Source organism: Xyrauchen texanus, chromosome 22, assembly GCF_025860055.1.
Source record: "Xyrauchen texanus isolate HMW12.3.18 chromosome 22, RBS_HiC_50CHRs, whole genome shotgun sequence".
NCBI classification, from domain to species: domain Eukaryota; kingdom Metazoa; phylum Chordata; class Actinopteri; order Cypriniformes; family Catostomidae; genus Xyrauchen; species Xyrauchen texanus.
In genome coordinates, this window is record NC_068297.1 from 14,251,351 (window position 1) to 14,268,764 (window position 17,414).

General features: G+C 38.4%; 1 protein-coding gene across 4 annotated transcripts in view; it reads left to right on the forward strand.

Annotated features, from left to right (window-relative positions):
• ltbp1 (latent transforming growth factor beta binding protein 1) overlaps positions 1-17,414 on the forward strand; it is a 131,997-nt gene that overhangs the window by 3,492 nt on the left and 111,091 nt on the right. The gene's annotated exons all lie outside the window — the stretch shown is intronic.

The following is a 17,414-nucleotide window of genomic DNA, read 5'->3' on the forward strand; positions in this document are numbered from 1 at the left end:
TTTATGAAAAGTCAATGTATGGGGAAAATACATTAGAAACTCAGGCAGTTGAATAAGTGAATGGGCACCGTTGCTCTCAATTGTTTACAGATTCTTGTGATGATGCCCTCCTCTGTTGTAAAGCGCTTCTGTATTTTTACGCATTTCACACATCAGTTCTCGCGTGAACTTTCCAATGTGATTACGTTACACGAGAGGCAGCATGTATACAACCCTCGTGTATGTATTTTATTGTTTTAAAAATTTTTTCTGACACACACCTAGCATTTTGCTTCAGAAGACATTATTTAATCCACTGGAGTCGTATGGATTACTTTTATGATGGCAATTAGGGCTGGCCGATATGATGATATATATATCATGGCGACGATATAATTGTCAATTTAAAGAGATTTTTCTATATCGTTTATATCGAGATATGTAATATCCATGTGCGCAGCATGACCGTATCTATCAGTAGGCACGCTTGACGTGAAACTGAAACCAGGCTTGAACAGGGAATGAATTAGCCGGTTATTTGCGCGCGCTGGTTTAATGCCAGATTCACTAAAGGATTTATGGAGATCAGGCAACAGCCCACAAACTCGTGGCTGATTCTTTGCAATTCTAATTTTGGGGTCCGGTTCTAAGCACTCTACATTGGAGCATGCAGAAGCCCACCATAATCTGACTGGCACACTCTGCCGGGACAGCGTTTCTGTGATCCAGGCACATTTTAACATGCAGAAGTGTGCTTGACTACACCGCACATCTGTACGTCTCCATCATTTGATGACTTTTGCTGATGTGATCAAAGGAAAAGTTAAGAAAATGAAGGGGAGCTTGTTATTAAAACAGGTGCAACATCTGGTTCACAAAAACTGAAACAAACTGTTGCGCAATGATAATGAATTGTGGTAGTACAAACAATCTGTCTTTTTTGTAAGAACTTTTATTAAAAATATTTTGCATTTATTTTCTGCAAGATGTGTTATTTTTGTTGTGTATTTCTTTATTAAAATTTGTAATATTTTCATTGTTACTTAGGTTTGAAAAGATCCTCAGTTTCTTGAGGAAAGTTTACAATAAAACTGGTCAACAACATATCAGAGTGAAATTGTCCCGGCTCTAGTGAGTTTATTTGTGTATGTTTTGTTATTTTCTATCCCTCATGTCTTGCAGGCATGGCTGGCATGCATGATCGGTGTTTCATTGTTGATTGTTCCCGGGGGAACGCTAATCATGTCACTGATTAGCGTGCCGAGTAACACCTGTTCTCCTCTAATTCACTCCCTTCTTAAGCCCTTCATGTTCTCAGTATCTTTACTAGATTTTTGTTTGGTGTGAAGTAACTAACCTCACTCTCTCTGCCTAGTTAGTCCTGTCTCGTGTATCTGTTGGTTGCCCGCATGCCGGGTTTGTGGTTGCCTTCCAGTTCGTACCATGTCTTCTGCATTCATGGCCTCCTGGTCGATGTGATTTTAGACAGAGACTCCCAATTTGTGTCATGTTTTTGTGTAGAATTCTGTCGAGAGCTGGGGGCTATGGTGAGTTTGTCCTCTAGGTTTCATCCCCAGACAAATGGCCAAGCAGAGCAGGCAAATCAGGAGCTGGAAAAGGCCCTGCGCTGTATGGCCTCTCACAATCTTCTTGGAGCGATCATTTAGTCTGGGTCGTGTATGCCCACAACTCCTTGCAGCCATCATTTACAGGGTTTTCACCCTTCCAGTGCAGTCTTGGTTTTCAGCGCAGTCTTGGTTTTCAGCCCCCTCAGTTCCATGCACAAAGGCGTCTGCCCACGCCTTTATCCAGAGGTGCCAACGCACCTTGAAAGCCGCCAGAGAAGCCCTCATATGGACTGACACTCGGGTTAAAAGGTCCACGGGTCGGCATCGGTCTAAGGCCCCAGCGTGTGTGGACAGAAGGTTTGGCATCCCACTCCGACTCCCCTCGCGTAAGCTGTGTCCCAGTTTATCAGGCCATTTCCCATCGCCAAGGTCCGCTGACAGTCCGTCTCAAACTACCTCCTCACCTCAAAGAAATTCACCCCATTTTCCGTCTCCAACATCAAACCAGTTATACGTTCGGAGTTACACCCTACCACACCCATTCCACCTCTTCTGCGACTTGTTGAGGGCTCTCCGGCATACACAATCAGGAGACTGATCGACATCAGGTGGAGGGGCAGAGGGTTCCAGTACCTGGTTGACTGGGAGGGTTATGGACCTGAGGAGAGATGTTGTGTCCAGGCTCAGGACATCCTGTACCATGCCCTCATAGATCAGTTTCACCTCAGGCAAGGTAATTCTGCTGGGGATGCCCAGGGAAAGAGGGGGGTGTATGTCAGGCCAGGGGCTCCCCAGCCTGAGAAAACGAGGGAGGAATGTGGCAGGGTGGAGGGCGTAGCCGGGTTGTGATTATACACACCCGGTCCCTTATCAGGCTAATTAAGCCTCAGAGAGGGATAAAGGCCGATGGCAGACGGTGGTGCGACGAGAGAGAGATCATTTACAGACATGTCCATCATATGTGTGTGTGTGTTTGTGTCTTTTTAAGTTTTATATTAAACTATTATTTATATTATCAAGCCGGTTCTCGCCTCCTCCTTTCCATCGAAAAACATTACAGCGATATATATAATTATCGTGATATAAAATGACTCATATCTAGATATAAAATGTTGGTCATATCACCCACACCTAATGGCAATATGAGCTTTTTCGAGCTCCAAGATTTGGGCGACCATTTACTTGCATTGTATGGACCTACAGAGCTGAGATATTCTTCCAAAAATCTGTTTGTGTTCTGCTGAAGAATAAAAGTCATACACATCTGGGATGGCATGAGGGCGAATAAATGATGAAAGAATTTTCATTTTTGGGTGAAGTAATCCTTTAAGATGATCAGTCATTATTTACTTGGGAACCAATGTGTTTTAAATCAAGATATACATCTCGGTCCAGTTAGTCCCTTGATATAAATATGTGTTCTAAATATAAACAAGAGAGTGTAAAATGACCAATAAAGCAAGTAATTTAGAGCTCTAGATTTCTTAGCCAGTCAGAAACCTCTTAATGCCACATCAGAGTTTCTAATAATGTCTGGTGGTGCTATGGTTAAAACGTGACACATATACAGAGACATTTTATGGTGTCCTTCATAAACAACCAAATAGGCAGCTGCACTGCCTACCTGTGAGTAGAAACAAAGCTGTTTCAGTCAGATCTGAACTAAAGGTTCTTGAGGGGTGAGGGGTGGGTGGGGATGGAAAGGGTATGTGTATTGTTGTACCCTTCCCCAGAGGAAGATAAAGACAGAAAGGACACTGGAAGTGAACGGAAGTTGCACTATAATTAGAGAAAAGATGTAAAGAGATAATTAAAGAAAGAAAGAGGCAAAAAAGGAAAGAAAGAACGAAATGAAACAGGGGCAAAATGTGACCTGGACAGAAAATGAGAGAATACCACAAGCTGAGAGAAATTTTGGTGGTAGAGACAGAGAGAAGGTTTAAGAGATTATGATAACCTTCTTCCTGGCCTGATGTAAGAGATGGATCTGTTTCTCCAGAGCCTGTGTTTCTGCCAGAATGTTATATAAGAATCCAGCCTCTATGTGTGTGTGCATGTATGTGTGTTTGAGCGTGCGTCTGTGTGTGTGTGTGTGTACGTGTGTAAGTGGAGGCCACCAGGAAAATCTGAAGTTGCACCTCCACCCACTGTCTGAGCTTTACCTCCACTAGACATTCCTTTTACCCACCTTTGACATATCCTAGACAATCAATATTGTGTCTGTATCCCATGTCTACAGTGACATCCCTCCACAGAAGTGCAATTTAAAAGCAGTGAGTGACAATTAATAGCCTAAAAAAATACTTTTTAAGTACTTTAACAAAAATACGAACTTCATATTTCTGATAATAAAGGTATTTGGCACATAGACTTTATTATAATCATAAGTGCATTACAGTCAGCTACACTAGATTTTGTTTTTACAAACTGAAGGACAAAAAAAAAAAAAAAATACATTTAAAGTAAGTGACAACATGCCACATACTTAAGTTACAGGGAAGAATGAATATGTCTATATTTACTGTGTGTGTGGATATACACTACCATTCAAAAGTTTGGGGTCATTTGATTAAAATGTTTCTCATGATCTTAAAATCTTTTGATCTGAAGGTGTATGCTTAAATGTTTAAAATGAGTTTTGTAGAGAAAAATATAATACATTTATTTAATTACAAAACTAAAATGTTATAAAAAAATAAAATAAAAAAAACATTTCTGAGATGGATGACTTGGACTGAATAATTAAGAAAAGCAATAAGCACCAATAAGTGCCCAGCATATAGATGGGAACTCCTTCAATACTGTTTAAAAGCATCCCAGGTTGATACCTCAAGTAGTTGGTTGAGAAAATGTCAAGAGTACATTTCTGAAAAATCTAGGCAAACGGTGATTATGAAGATGCTAAAATATAACACAGCTTTGATTTATTTGGATTTTTTTTAGTCACAACATAATTCCCATGGTTCCATTTATGTTATTCCATAGTTTTGATGACTTTACTATTATTCTAAAATGTGAAAAATAATAATAATAAAGAACGAGTAAGTGACCCTAAACTTTTGACCGGTAGTGTATTTATATTAGGACTGTCAAACACTTAAAATATTTAATCACGATTAATCGCATAATTTTTTGGAGTTAATCACGATTAATTGCGATATCTTTATAAACATGAGTGGACAAAATATGCTTCATCCAGATGTATTTTTCAGTCATCCACACAAAACCTACCCCACCAACAGAGTTGATAAACTGAAAACTCAATTCAAATTTGTACAAAATATGGTATTTGTAAGTGCATTATGACAGGATTTATTTGCTTCTTTCCATGGAGTTTTGACAAACATGCAAAAGAGCCTGCACTGTCATTTACAATTCTGAGCAAAATACATCAAAAACTCTTTTAGAACTCATTCACAATTGAAACCGCTGGGACAGTGTAGATTGCCTGCAGGGTTCCAGTAATGTCTCCAACTTTTGCATTGGCTAGTGCATTGTCAAACAGAGATGCTGTAACAGAACCTTGGAGACGGTAATATATATATATATGTATATATATATATATAAAAGAGAGGGAGAGAGAGAGAGAGAGAGTATACCGTGTTTACAGAGAGAGCCCCTATTTACATGGGCAGAGGAATCACTTCTGGCCCTCTGGAGCAGCTCCAGAGCAGTGCATTCCTGCTTAAACCATCCCTTTTATTTTCAGTGGAGGTAACTCTGGTTGGCGCATTGGATGTCAGCCACCCAGTGAGAGGCCTAAGAGCCCTTAAATTTGAGCTGAAATGTAACAGAATGTTTTTTAATGGAGGAGCTTGCAGGAAAAAGTGAGCGTGGACAACGCAAAGCCTCTTTAATGTTTCAGAAATCCTATGAGTGTTTTCTGCTGAATTAGGGAATCTTTTTTTTTTATATATTGTTAGAGCACTGTATAATTAAACTGGTTGTTTTTTATGTTTTGCCAACCTTGGTGTGCTTTCATGAAAGGCTATCCTTATAAACGTAGATAATCCAGTATTTATGCCATATCGCTGGCATCAACTCATAAACACCCCATTAAATAATGGGTTCATCCCCTGTCTACACATGCTTTCAAGCAAATTAAGGATAAAATATCACCTTTATTGTTCATCTGACAGCAGCATTAGATGTTCTAATTAATGTTACCAAGGATCATGGGCAGCTGAGATTAATCACAGGTCAAACATTTTTGAAAAATTTTGAAAAATGAGAAACTCAGTTTGTCGTCAGTACCGCCCCCTGTTCCTATATATCTTTTGTTCATTTGTGTTTTAAGATCACTATGTCTCCACCTCTCTTGTCTTGGACGATAGACCAGATCATAATGTTTCCTTTTGAATGTTTAATGGGCTTTGATTTTTCAGGTTTTAATGTTCACCTCACATCTGAAAGTGCTAAAAAAGGGAATAATCTGAATGTTTTTTTTCTGGCTGGTCCTTCCGAGCTAGGTGAAGTGTATTAACTGGAGCTGTCAGTCATTTAGTTTGCTCTAAGTCATCCACCCAGTTCCTTGTCTTAATATTGCACAGTGCAGAGGGATGCTGGAATATCGACCTTCCTATTTTACCAGCAGGATATTGCACTCCAGTTCTTTATCGCTAACAGAACAGGAAGAGTGCTCATCTTTGTACATTTTTGGGCCACGATGTCCTATAAAAAAATCTGACAGGGTAGACCTGGATATCAGTACCAAACTGCGATCAGTATAGCACTCCACACTTACAAGACCCTCTACATCAGTGACAAATATTAACTTTGTTTTACTTTTATGAGGCCCTATTTTTGTTACCATAAAAACTGTTTTCAGTGTGTAATATATTTATATCAAATACATTAGTCTGCAGTATTTGACAAATGGATGAGTCTGCAGAAGCATTAAACCCAGACTAAACCCATAACTGGATAGGCCTAGAATAGAATATTATGACATTTTTGTAATATACAATATCAAATGTTAAATAACAGATAAAAACTGAGACATTTGAGGCATTTTCAATATCTGTGGCATTTCTGTTACTGTCAGTGGCATTTTTACCTTGAGCCATGGCCATAACTTCTGACCCTGCTCTCATTTCTCACTTCTTAAATATGGATAAACAGCCTTTATTTAGAGGACTCAAGTTTTACAAACATGGCTTAACATATTTAAAAGAATTATGAGAAACAGAATAAAGTGTGACTGTGAATAACTATCTTTAAAAACTGTTTGAATGCAGTTCTTGAATTGGGTTAGATTTGATTTCGAGAATGACTGCCGCCTTATTATTCTCTCTTCCCTGAGGATAATGTATTTTTTTGTTCTTGCAGTCAACATGTGATATGCATTCAGATGCTTCTCAGCCTTTCCTTGAGCCCTTTTATTGGATTGAGATCATCAGGAAGCACTCCGAGCATTTTTTCCCTCTCAGACTGACATGGTTTGGGGGAGTTGGTGATTTAATTTGTCTGCACAATGAAAGACTGTGGTGACAAAGAGCTGGTTGATGGCGAAAACTAAAAGTTAAAAGCGAAGTGTGCAATTTCTGCACCACAAGTGACACTAATCTGGCGGCTGTGGCTCAGGTGGTAGAGCGGGTCGGCTGCCAATCGCAGGGTTGGCAGTTCGATTCCCGGCCCACACGACTCCACATGCCGAAGTGTCCTTGGGCAAGACACTGAACCCCAACTTGCTCCCCATTGCAGGCTAGCGACCTTTCATGGCACCTCTGTCGCCATTGGTGTATGATTGTGAGTGTGAATGGGTGAATGGGACACAGTGTAAAGCGCTTTGGTAACATGTAAGGTTAAAAGAAAAAGGGCTATATAAGTGCAGACCATTTACCATAAACAGAATTGTACAATTAATTAATCTTTTCAAACATGTTTCCAGAGCAGTCACCTCATCTGCCATTTGTCCACCAACAAATAGTCTCGCCCAAAACTCACACCATTGGTTGAGCCAAGGATGCTGTGTCGTGGTGCTTAAAAAAACAGAGCAATGTTTTGACAGCACCACAGAGCCACAGTGTGTTTACACTTTGAGAAATCAAATGGCTTATACTGTGTTCCATTCAAAGTTGGATGTGGGGTATTCCCATATAATATCTCAGATCTTGACCATAAAGGCATTCCATTACCAGATGCTTGGAAGATTGAATGCAGAGATTGAACAGTCAGGCTCTGGAAGTAAAAATCCCATTAGTTTTTTCCATGTATGAACTGACCATTACCGATAAATTATCAATAGCTCTGAGTTTGTTAATTGATAGTATATGCATTTGTTAAAGCCTTCCGTCCGTGTTATTTCAACTTCATATATATTTTTTCCTCCCCTTTTTAAATGCCCAATTCCCAATGCACTCTAAGTCCTCATGGTGGCGTAGTGTCTCACCTCAGTCTGAGTGGTGGAGGACCATCAATCCGCGCATCTTATCACGTGGCTTGTTGAGCGCAGTACTGCGGAGACATAGCTTGTGTGGAGGCTTCACGCTATTCTCCTTAACACACACAACTCCTTAACTCCTTAACTCCTTAACACACACAACTCCTTAACTCCTTAACTCCTTAACACACACAACTCACCATGCACCCCACCAATTGGAAAATGGTTTGAGTTCCAGGACTGAGAAAGAATATTATACTTAACATTGCTAACAATGTTCTTCATTACAGAGAAATACTAAACCATAATAATGAGCCTTTAAAATATAAATTAAGCCCTCAAGCACACGCATAAAGCTTGCCGCAGCTCACCGGAAAAAGTAATGATTATGAATGTGTCGGATAAAACAGAAAGAAGACTGTCTGAAATTTGTTATAATTTATTAATAAACTATTGTTTTTCACTTCCAGTTGAATGGTGGTACACTATTTAACATCTATTTTATTATTTATTTTACAACATGTAAAATGCAATGTTTGCTCATGTCTTTTTTTTTTTTTTGTCTGGATTTGTCATATATCTCTTGTGATGTGTTTGAATGTTTTTCCTGAACATGTGTGCACAGCTCTCTGCTAAGCTTCATCCCTGAAAGACTGCTTATTCTTATTTCTTCCCCCAACTGAACATGACCCAAAATGTTTGAGTTCCTCGCCAGATAAAACACAAAATGAAAATATTTCACCTGGGCTCCATGGCGTGGCAGAGAGATGTTTTTCCTGGCCGTGCATGCTGAAAAAGTGGCCTAGATCTACACTAACAGGTGACAAGGTTGAGGAACCTGCTGTGATGGGATTCTGGATTCAAGAAAAGAGCTGAATACTCTTGGTTTAGTGCAGTACGTTCTTACACCGATGATGTGTGCAGAAACTGAGAAAAAAAAGAACATTTGTCATTTACTGTAGCAGAGGCTTTTGTGCGAAGCAATTTACAGTACGCTTATTACTGGGACAAGGAATAGTTCACCCAAAAATGAAAATTCTGTCATTATTTACTTAGCTTCGTGTTGTTCCAACCGATATGACTTTCTCTCAAATGTGGAACATAAAAGGAGATGTTTTAATAAATATCTTGGAAAGAAGCTTGTTTACTGTGGCTTGCATGTTTATGTGAGAACTTAACGTTTAGCTCTGAAAACAATGCAATTTCTCATGTGAACATCTGCCACTGTAAATAAGCTTTTCTCATGCACTCATGAACGTGTGACAGATGTCAAGATTTCCCTTTTTGATTTGTAACTAGTAGGACCTAATAAACAAGCAAAAATAAAATTAAAAAATAATTCTAGAGCAAAACGTTTTCCTAAAAATGTATGTCCAGATATGTGGATAGAGAGACTAAGTTTTTTTAAGTTATACCAAGCTATAGAATGTTTTTTTTTTCATTAAATAGTTTATTATGTGTTCAGGAGTGTTGGCTATTCATGTTTTTGAGATGTTATAGACTTTACAGCTGATTTTCTATAAAGCTGAATTAATAATTCTTATTAAAAGTAATGGCCAGCATCATCAAATCAATGCCAACCATGATAAATTAAAATCATGCATTATAAATTCAGAAGTTATGTACTGATTATCATTGTCCCATGTCTGCCAAACATGTTGAATGATACAAACATCATCTGCAGCTCAGATTTTAGGACTGAATGCACTTAGATGTATGAAAAGCTATAGGATTCACCATTGCTCCCTTGCTCCCTATTTAGTGAATGACTTAACCTCTAGTGTGCTGTCTGTCTGCACTGGTCTCAGAACAGTTAGAAATGCTCCTTATTTTCATCCTAACTCCATATAAAGCCTCTGAAAGGAAAAATGTTCAGCTTCGCATGAATACATATTCAGAATGTGAAAATGCACAGAAAAAATATAGGAATGCATTTACTAATGTAAATTAATAGAACCATATTGTACAGTGATGACAAAATAAAACCATTACAGAATTTAGATTAAAATGAAGTGAATTGACCATAGATGTGTTCAAAATAACTAACATGTTTTCTAAACTTTTGAGGGAACACGGTTCTAATTTCCAAATATGTGTACTTCATCTTTATCAGCACGCTGGCCCGCGAAAAATGAATTTTAAAGCGGCTTATCAAATGAAACTAGGGATGCTACTCTGTACAACCAAACAGGTTTCAATCCAAAAACTTTTGTTGGCACTGTGCCAGAAGTGTGCTTCCTGGAAATCAGCATCACAATGTTGTGTCACATGACACGGTGCGCCAGAAGTTTAACCCTTAAATGATGGATAAGAGTCTTGCGTATTCAGTATTCAGTCAATTTTAATTCATTTAAATTGTGATGCATATAGCGAAGCCAAAATACAACGTCCACACATGTGGACACGGAGTTAAAGTAAGTTGCTATTAACTGCCACTGTATTGAAAAGGCTTAGATATTCTTTAAAATATCTCCTTTGTATTCTGCATAAAAAAAGGTTTGGAACGACAAGAGGGTTAGTGAATTATGAAAGGATTGTAATTTTGGGTTGAACTACTCCTTTAAGTGTCTTGCTCAAGGGAACAAAGGTGACAGCCCATGGATCACCGATTGTGGTGTTTGAACCAGCCCAGATCTTTTACCACTTGGCTACACCACTTATGCACAAATATGTAAGCATAATTTATGAGGATGTTTTTTTGGACCAGATCAAATTATCATCACCTTGTGTATAACTACTTCCTTATGCCACATATTACGTGTTGCAAAGGAACAAATGTTGTAACACTTTGGAAAGAATGTGGGGAAGTGATTTACAACTCTAATGCAGTTGTCAAACCTGGAACTACTTCACAGCTGTATAGTTATATGAAGTTAATCAACAGCTTGGAAAAATCTGTCTACCAGTCAGTCAGAAATGTCCATGGTGTAACTTAGGTTAATGAAAATTGCTCATTATTCTGTATAACAAAAATAACAGAAATCCCCTGCTGTGGGTCTTGTCAGCTGAAATGAAAAATTCCACAAACCAGGGGCAGTGGTTCAATGATGTCATACTTTATGTAATCACTTACCACTATGACAAGGTGTGTGTGGGGGGGGGGGTTTGTGTGCGAGTGTGTGTGTATAATACTTGGATTAGTAGTCATTAAGTGCACCATTTTGTCAACTAAAATTACTGACAAGATTTAAATGTCACTCTAGAATGATCTGAAGCATCTGTGGCCTACATTTATGTGCATTAGTGGTTAAGTCTGTGTCTCCAAAGTAAGGCTGCTTGATTATGGCAAATATTAAGATCACGATTGTTAAACACGATTACTCATTGACTTTGGAAACATCATGAATTTATTGATCTTTAAAAAACTTGTCTTTTTAATAGGGATGGGCACAAGTACTCGTACTCGGACGTGGCAGCAAGGATCAGTCATGAAAACGATAATCGATGGTGATCGTGGATGATGTGACTTTTCACTTAATTCGAAATTCAGTGACAATTACCATCAAATTATCATCACCTTGTGTATAACTACTTCCTTATGCCACATATTACATGTTGCAAAGGAACAAATGTTGTAACAATTTGGAAAGAATGTGGGGAAGTGATTTACAACTCTAATGCAGTTGTCAAACCTGGAACTACTTCACAGCTGTATAGTTATATGAAGTTAATCAACAGCTTGGAAAAATCTGTCTACCAGTCAGTCAGAAATGTCCATGGTGTAACTTAGGTTAATGAAAATTGCTCATTATTCTGGTTCAATTAATGCATGTATTGATCTCTTCTCTCACCTCACACTCTTCAAGTCCTCAGTTAGCAGCTTAGCATGCTAAACCACATTACTTTCTTTATCTCCAAGTTGTACCTTTCAGCTTTAACAAGTTTTCAGAAGTTAGAGCTGTGGGAGAAATCTTCAGTGTACAGATCCTCTTGAATGAGCTCTTAGATGTGTTACAAGTATAACCCTCAGCGGAGAAATGGCCCAGCCATGGCTACCTTTAATTGCCTCTGTGTCTGCAGTGAAGTACTAGCTCACTGAAATGGGCTTATCGACCCTTCTGTTGGGTTCACTCAGCTGTGCGTGAGCTCTTACACTGCTGAGCACACTGAGGCTACAGTGCAACACGTTTAACACAGATTTCAATATTGACTTAAGGGATAAAACTAATAAGAAGCTGGACACGTTGGAATTACCCAGCACTGTGCCCCACAGCCTGACTTGGCAAGATCACCCACTTATTTCTCTTTTGCTCTCTCTTTATCTATCTAACTGTCTTTCCTTCCTGCCCACTCTCTGTATTTCTGGGCCTTTATCTTTTTCTTTTTTTAGAGTGCTTTGACTCTAGAGCTCATGGTGTGGACCAGTTGATATTGATGTCACAGGCTGGTTTGTTTCCTTGGTATGAAAGTGGTTTTCTGGACTCTTTCAACCTTTTTTACAACCAAAGCTAGAAAAGTTATCCTAGCAATTGTACTCTTTACTGTCCAAGTAAAGAAACTTGTGTTGAACGTGTGCTAGGCTTTTTTGGTTTTGGTGCCGTTCAGTTTAGTCAGCAATCTGGATTTGTTTGAAGTGGCATTGAAAAGACACAGCACATTGCACAATAGCCCACATAATCATGAGGGCTGGTGAAATCAGACACTCTCAACACTGGTTGTGATGTATTGATTTATAGCTGTACACTGTGCTATTATTGCATAAAGTTATATAAAGAGAGAAAGCTTTGTGATGTGGTTGTCATAGGCCATGTTTGTTATTTGGTGGCAAATCTTCAGAAAATTAGCAAAATTGTACATTTCACAATGTAGCATCTCAGGAGGTGTCTCTCTTGTTCAACAATTTAGGCTAACCATGTTCACTAAATTGTGCGAGCAGTACCATTATTAGCCGATGAGACAGGTTGTAAATAATTTTGTCATTGACACTATGTCTATGCACAGAGTTGTTTCCAGCCTGATCTCTTGAAACTTGTGTGACTTTGGCACAATTCTTGCTAAATTATATTACGTGGTTCATTACACATATTTGGGCAGTTTCAAGGGAAAATGTCCACTCTGTTACGCAAAAAGGGTTTTGGGCTGCCACTTGATATCTAAAGTAAAATCTGGGTTGGTGGGCCCTGAAACAAAGCCAGTTGAGATCCACTGCTTTAAGGTGGAAAATGCGATGCAATCGAATATCTCCTTATGCTTTAATATAATTTATCCTGTGTGTGAATTTATGTGCTTGAGAGTGAAAGATCATAGATATCTATGACATTTGTATTGCATGATTGTTTATATTCTGTAGCTATATGAGTGAATATGTGTAGCTCTAGTGTGGATATGTGTATGTAAATGGTTTGGGGAGGGGGTGATGATGTACAATGGCATGATATGAACAAGAACAATGTTCTAGTATGTGCTCAAGTTACTCTTGGTTACCTCACTTTGAAACATGGTGCGCCAGAGGTCCAATGAGGTACAAGGGAAAAAGGAGGGAAACCTAGAGAGGGTGGAAAAATAACAGAAATCCCCTGCTGTGGGTCTTGTCAGCTGAAATGAAAAATTCCACAAACCAGGGGCAGTGGTTCAATGATGTCATACTTTATGTAATCACTTACCACTATGACAAGGTGTGTGTGTGTGTGGGGGGGTTTGTGTGCCAGTGTGTGTGTATAATACTTGGATTAGTAGTCATTAAGTGCACCATTTTGTCAACTAAAATTACTGACAAGATTTAAATGTCACTCTAGAATGATCTGAAGCATCTGTGGCCTACATTTATGTGCATTTGTGGTTAAGTCTGTGTTTCCAAAGTAAGGCTGCTTGATTATGGCAAATATTAAGATCACGATTGTTAAACACGATTACTCATTGACTTTGGAAACATCATGAATTTATTGATCTTTAAAAACTTGTCTTTTTAATAGGGATGGGCACAAGTACTCGTACTCGGACGTGGCAGCAAGGATCAGTCATGAAAACGATAATCGATGGTGATCGTGGATGATGTGACTTTTCACTTAATTCAAAATTCAGTGACAATTACCTGACAACTAAACACAAACGTGTCAAAGAGGGAGCTTATTTTTTATTTGGATATTGATTACGTTGTGATTTTTAGGGGTACATTGATTGTCGGAGATGTCCCATAGCAACCTAACTGATCTACGATGCTGCAATGCTATCGTTACGATAATCAAACGAGAGTGTAATTAACCATGTTTTGAACACCTGTCTCTGCAAAATGTTTGCTAAAAAAGTTTTATTATGATTTTATGTAAGAGCTTTGACTTTTTATTGGATATTATTTAATAAAAGTGAATGTTAGTTACTGACTATATACCTCCCAGCCCTGGGTGCCGCCATGTTTGCGTAACATACGTAACATACCTGCATCTCGACGAAATGGGAGTTGAAGATTTCCAAGTTAGAAGTCCAACATGTGTCATTGCGTTTCACTTTCCCCAGTTGAAAGGTGGAAATTCCAACTCTCAGAGTTGAATGTAACACTTCATGAATCATCACAGCAACAACAATACGGAGTATCGCGGCTTTCCCCACAGGAGCGAACACTCGGGAGACACACACACACACACACACACAGGCTATTGAGGCTATTTTCATAGGAGAATTATTTTATATCACGTATGGTAGTCAAATATAGGAAAGCATAAGTAATTATTCAAGACTATTAAACAGTCAGTAATAAATAACAACAAAAACAGCAATGAATAGAAATAGATTAAGAATAATAGAACATAAAATACAAATTAGGAACATTCAGTGCTTTTTTTAATAGCTTTAAAAGTTTTTAACAGCAGTAGGCTATCAATTATTCAAGTAAATATTCAGAATGAAATACAACATAAAACTACCACTGGTCTTCACTGTATGATTGTAATACATTAATACTTTTTAAAGCTACTAAAGTTATTCTGTCAAGATCAGTGAGTGTTTTCTCATTTGCTTGTTATGGTTGTTTGATTATTATAATGGCACACTACACTAGACAGCAGCAGGCCTATTTATTATCTTACATTTATACTTACAAGTCTGACATTTTAATACAAATCCACTTTTTTCTCCGCTGTTTATGTTCACCTTAGACATCAATCTCTGTGCTTACATGAATACCTCACCAAGACGGGCATTTTGAAATGTATTTGACTGTTCAGGTCATCCAGGATGCATGTTCAGCATATACACATACACCACCTGTCAGTCAAAAAGGGCGCAGCTGTTAATAGATAGCTAGCGAATTATAAAATTACGTGCTCTGGATTACTTTCAACAGCAGAATAAGAATATGAACTTTCTAATAAGTGACACAGGCCTAGGCTCACAAATATAGCTGGTTATTTTTTCATTATTGACATTTTAATCTTTTGTCTGGTCGGGCAAGTAAAATTCTCTTCCACTTGCCCCTTTAAAAATCTATTTGTCCCGGACAAGCATTAATATCGAGTCTTGATTAAATATTCTCTTCAACATTCTCAGATAACAATTTTTCTTCTGCAGTATAGCTCCTAAATTAAATGTACATTGTTTTAAAGGAGATTTAGATTTTATTTTGGAAAACAAGCCAAAAAAGATTAATCAAAAACGTATTTTGTTCCAGTGTATAATGGGCTAAAACTACACTCTCTCTCCTTTATGTTCACTTCAATACATCTTTAAATCACAAAAAACAAACCTGTTCTTAATAGAGCTGCGTATCACAGATTTTCTTCATGATAAGATACACACAGTGAACTTGACACATATACAGTATTATTATTCACTACGTTGCGAGCCATCACGTTATAATCTAGCTGCAGCAAATGCACTCGAGTGATGAGCATCCTTACACCAGAGTGTGCATCAGCCAGGAGAAGGTTTAATCACTTCAAACAACTCATAGACGCAGCACTGACTGCACAGAGAAATGTCCGTTTCTTTGTTTATTTTCATAACCCGCTTCCTTATTATTTGAACTTTAATAAAGGATGCTTTAAATATATAACACCAAGGTGTTTTATTGTGAAACATAATGCAGCACAATAATAGTTTTATCTCGATAATCTTGTTTTCATAGTCATTGGAAGCCAGAATCGTAATTGAAAATAAAATTGTATTAATCACCCATCCATACTCCAAAGCCCCTTTAATGCAAGTCAAAATCTGTGGCCTTCCTGTTAATGCCCCCAGGCAGCTATTTACTTTGTAGGCAATAGTATAATTCAAGTATATCTCCTATATACTTCAATGTGGAAAGACCAAAATCTCAACAAGCCTTTGTCAAGATAATGTTTCATTATTTAATTTCAAATTGGCCATAACATCTGACATCAATGGTATCATAAATGTTGCTTCAGCCTCAAAATCATGGTAAAAATAAAAACATTTCAGTAGGGTGCACTGATCGATCTGCCACAGACAAGGGCAGACTGGAAAGAGAAATCGGCCTGGGAGTTTACATAGAAACTGGCCCAAAAGTTGTTTGGGGGGGGCTGGTCCAGTTAATGCATATCATGCACATTCTGCATCTTTTTAAGAAAGACTGGACTTCCATTCATAGGACTGCTATATTGAGCATTATGCTTGTTTATCACTTCTATCCAGGGCCATTACGTACTGTAAATAAACAGGGCCAGGGACAAAATTGTTACGGTTGTCTCAGTGGAGGCTATACCAGAGGACCCTATTGGATCCCCCCTTGTCACACAGAGCCTAAAAAAAATCGGTATCTGCCTCATATTTTCTGATCTGACTATTTTTCAGACTGGTCCAGTTAATGCATTTCATGCACATTCGGCTGCACATCCATTCATAGGACTGCTATATTGAGCATTATGATTGTTTATCACTTCTATCCAGGGCCTTTAAGCACTGTAAATAAATGGGGCCAGGTACAAAATTATTATGATTGTCTCAATGGAGGCTATACCAGAGGACCTTAGTGGACCCCCCTGTCTCACAGAGCCTAACCACCACCACCACCAGCAAGCTGGTTTGATTGTGTGTGCGCATTGTTGTGGGTGTGAAAGTGTCTGTGTACATTAGCCATAGTGGTCCCAAGGCAGCTCTTTGTAGTTGAAAAAATGACTGCCTGTCAATTATGTAAACAGACCTCAAGTAAACAATCAGTTATTCACTAATTTTCCCTCTATCTTGCCCTCTTTGCCAGTCGATCCCTCTTTTGGTCTCTTGCTCCCATGATCTATGTAGATTACAGTCTACTAATTATACAAAAATATTGTACAACTATCCTCTTTTTAATCAACTTATTCAGATCTGAATGACCAAGTGAGGGTTTCCACTATAAACTTCTCAGGACGTTTTTCCTTACACTGACACCTTGTACTTGCTCACTGAGGGATTTAGAACTGAAATAAACTTGAAGCACATATTGTACCAGAATGTTTTTAGGGTTGTAACCAACATGGACACTGGTTAAGTGTTTGTCTTTTACATCTGGTCCACCCAATAATGAATATCTGGTTACATCTGTGATGTGATGT